The sequence below is a fragment of the Octopus bimaculoides genome, chromosome 9, assembly GCF_001194135.2.
Source record: "Octopus bimaculoides isolate UCB-OBI-ISO-001 chromosome 9, ASM119413v2, whole genome shotgun sequence".
Lineage (NCBI taxonomy): Eukaryota > Metazoa > Mollusca > Cephalopoda > Octopoda > Octopodidae > Octopus > Octopus bimaculoides.
Genome location: NC_068989.1, coordinates 74,956,908 through 74,961,173, shown reverse-complemented (window position 1 = coordinate 74,961,173; position 4,266 = coordinate 74,956,908).

Sequence of the window (4,266 nt, the reverse complement as noted above, 5' to 3'; positions counted from 1 at the left end):
TGCAAAATTTCGTTCTGGTAACTTTGACCTCACAAATGTGCGCGGTCGACCAGAAACAAAGGTGGATAATGACGAACTGAAAGCCACTGTCGAATGAAATCCATCTCAAAGTGCCCGTGAATTATCGTTGGTGTTTCATGTTAGCAGGCTAACAAATTGGTAAAGTGAAAAAGTTGGATAAGTGAGTTCCACATGAACTCAATGAAAATCAAATACAGCAACGTTTGGAAGCCTGCATTATGCTACTTTCTCGTCACAAAAATAAATCCTTTTTGAATCGAATTGTAACATGTGATGAGAAATGGATCCAATACAACAACCGTAAACGTTCAGTACAATGGCTGGACAAAGACAAGTCACCAAAACACAGCCCAAAAATTCATCAAAAATGTTGATGATGTGTGTTTTGTGGTCTGACACAGGTGTGATTCATTATGATTTCATTAAACCCGGCTCATCAATCTCGGCTGAAGTATACTGCAGCCAACTGGACCAAATGATGCAGAAACTTAAAAAAACCCAACCTAGATCAGTCAACAGATCCACTCCTATTTTATTGCAAGACAACGCCAGACCACACATCGTAAAAATGACATTGGCGAAACTACAGGAGTTGGAGTTGGAAGTTCTCTATCATCCACCATACTCACCTGATCTTGCCGCCACTCGGATATTGAACAGTTCAGCTCTCTATCGTAAAGAAGTTCGTTGCAGATACCACTGGCGTCAATAGTCGAAATTTATAAACTAGGGTACGAACAGTGATGATGCTGAGAGAGTCGAAGGACATAGAAATCAGGCGTAATCCACCAGATGTAAAAGCAGCCAGGAAGTGGAAATCAGAGACTGATGACATTCTGTCTTCACTTACACACCGAGATATGGTGGGTGCAACGCAAATTCATCAAAAGGACTTGGATTTGGTACAGATCAGTTCAGACCGTTTGCAAGTACGATGCGGAGAGAACTCAGATCTGTTGTTAGCAACAGTGTCAAAACAAGGGAAACAGAAAGAAGAGAGATTCGTTTGATCCAGTGCGCTCAACGACAGCTGACGAAATGGGAGGAACATGTCGTTGAGAAAAAAATAAGTTGGAATGAGATATGGCTAAGTCTTCTGATTCGTTCATCCTATGATATCTTGCCATCACCTACAAATCTTGTAAATGAAATATGCAAATGCGGAGAAGTCGGAACACTGAAACATATTCTTTCCAACAGTTCCCTGGCATTGAATAGATATACATGGAGACACAACCTGGTCCTTAAGGTTATCTTTAATGCTATAAAGAACCAAATTGCTCTCATCAGCAGTGGAAAGAAAAAAAAAACATTGAAAGAACCAGCCAGAGATTTCAATACCTTCGTGCGCTCAAGTCAACAGATCTGTTTCAAGAAGTAACTTTCTGTGAGCGATGAAAAGTGGAACAGCTATTGGGAGGTGGCTACAGATTTACCAGGGTGCCAAGGATTCTTTCCCATCCCAGTTACGAAAAAAACAAACGGATATTATAATGTGGTGTGAAAGAAAGAAAGTCGAGTTAACAGTCTCTCATGAAGATAACATGGACGCCGCTCGGGCTCGAAAGATTGACTGTTATGTAAACCTTCTGGAGGAATATGGAAACGCAGGCTGGAAAGCGGAGCATTTTCCAATCGAAGTCAGATTTGGAGGATTCGTTGGACACAGTGTGAGGTAGCTTGTTATCGTTAGGCCTAATTCAAGGTAAAGCAAATACCACTTTGAACGATATTCAAACTACAGTGATCAAAAACACAGCTACACCAGTGCTGAAATCCAGAATGATATTTTAAAAACAATGAACTATATGGTTTTGAAAGGCATAACAAAGAAAATTAACTAAGAATTTAAGCGGTTTGGAATAATTATTGATGGTACATAAGATATTCAGGATAAGGAGAAGGAGGTCATTTGTGTTCGTCATGTGACTGATTATTTTGAAATTAAAGATGTTTTAGGAATCTACAATGTATTGGGTTGGCAACTAAGTTACCACGGCTTTTTTAAATTTTGGAATTTATTGCGTTTTTAAATTTGGGAATCCATTTTTTTCCAAGAATTCTATTTTTGAATAATTTTGGAATCTATTTCGTTTTTTTCTACTTAATTTTAGTTAATTTTTTTTTATTTTCAGATCATAAAAATGGAATGTCAAGTTAAGAAAAACGAGCATTTTCGACACCTCCGTTTTGCTTTTAATCAAGGTTCTAAGGCCATAAAAGCTATTTACAACATTTTTGCTGTGTATGGGGAGGGTGCCATAGCTGAAAGAACCACTCGTGATTGGTATGTCAAGTTCAAAAATGGAAAATTTGACCTCAAAGACGCAGCTTGTTCTGGCCGTCCAGTTGAGTTCGATGAAAAGCGATTAAACCAACATTTGCACGAAAATTCTCGTCAAACGACAAGGGAACTGGCAGAGAAAATGGAATGCTACCACACTGCTGTAGAGAAGCATCTTCACTCGATGGGAATGGTTCAGAAGTATGGAGCATGGGTTCCCCATGCTTTAAGTGACAACAACAAAAATCAACGAGCCACAATCTCCGCTGGTTTGCTTGCTCGTCACCGCTCAACTCATGGACACAAGCAACGATTTCTTTACCGAATCGTTACTGGCGACAAAAAATGGTGCTTGTACATCAATATGAAGCAGCGTAAGGAATGGCTTAGCCTCGGTAAACAAGCGACACCGCGCGTGAAACAAGATCTTCATCCGCGTAAAACGATGTTGTGCGTATGGTGGGACTGGGAAGGGATTATCCATTACGAATTGCTTGAACGGAACCAAACAGATGGAACGACTCAACACGGCTATTCTAGAGAAAAGACCTAATCGGCAGGATGGAGTTCTGCACGACAACGCCCGCCCTCATATCGCCAATATGACCAAGGAAGCCATTCAAACGCATGGCTGGGAAGTGCTGCCACACCCGCCGTACTCTCCAGATTTGGCATCAACGGATTTCCATCTTTTTCGATCTCTTTCAAATGTCATGTGTATGTGTATTTATCGCATGAGTATTTATCACAACATGATGAAAACGAAGTATCGTCATCTCGCTCCTTAAAACCTGTGTGCCCTACTCGATGGCTAACACGACTTTCTGCAGTCGCAGCCCTTCTTGATGTCCTCATTTCTTTACAAGAGGCAACAAATGAGTTTGGCATCAACATTACATCCAGAGCTAATGGTATTCTTACGCGTCTCTCAACGGACCAAAGTTTTCTTGGATTGCATGTTGTAGTTCCATTACTTCTCCTTGAAGAACTGACCAAATCTTTTTAAGGTACCACCGTCAATCTAGGTGGCATGTTGCATAGTGTCAAACTGGTGAAGGAGGAGCTAAAGAATCCACGCAGCGAAGAAAAATGTCAGGAGCTGTTCAATACAGCAAAAAAAAAAAAAAAGATTTATCAACTCGGTATTTCTCCTTTGGAGCTACCCAGGCAAGGAAAAGTTCCTAAAAGATACTAGGAACTATCAACACTGCACTGTTTCGGATCATTACAGAGTATAGTATTTGCAGGTAATGGATACTGCAACAACAAATTTGAAAGATTAATTTTTTTTCCAGGATTTAGCAGATTATGAAAAACTGAGCAATATTTTACTCAATGGAAATTTTTGTGCTGAAGTGATCATGCAGTATTCAGAGTTTGATGAATTTTCTTTAAGGAACGGAATACTTTTTTTTTATAGAAATCATCATAGTGGATCATCTCTCGAGGATCATCGTAGAATATTCGGTGAAATGCTACCAGAAGTCGGTCGCATGTTTCTAAATGTTGAGCGATTGCTCAAGCTACTTTTAGTGTTTCCAACCAGTTCTTGTGAAGCTAAAAGATCTTTTAGCGTTCTGCGGAGACTCAAAACTTGGCCGCGATCAACTATGACGCAGCAAAGGTTGAACATCATATTCTAATATGCCACGTTCATAGAGTTGTTTTGAAAAAGATTAGTTGTGAAGAAGTTGCTAAATTATCTATTGACAGCAATGATGCGAGATATAATACATTTGGAAAGTTCTAAAAGAAAATAAATTTACTTAAATTTTTTTATTTAAATGTTATGTTTTAGTTTTTGTTTATTTAATATAATAAATTCTTTTTAAGCTTATCCTTTTTATATCTGAGCTTCATTTGAAAATATAAAATTTAATTAGCGTAAAATTTTACTTATGTGATAAGGTCCGGGAAAGGTACCATAAGCAATACTAACATGCTCCTATATATATATATAT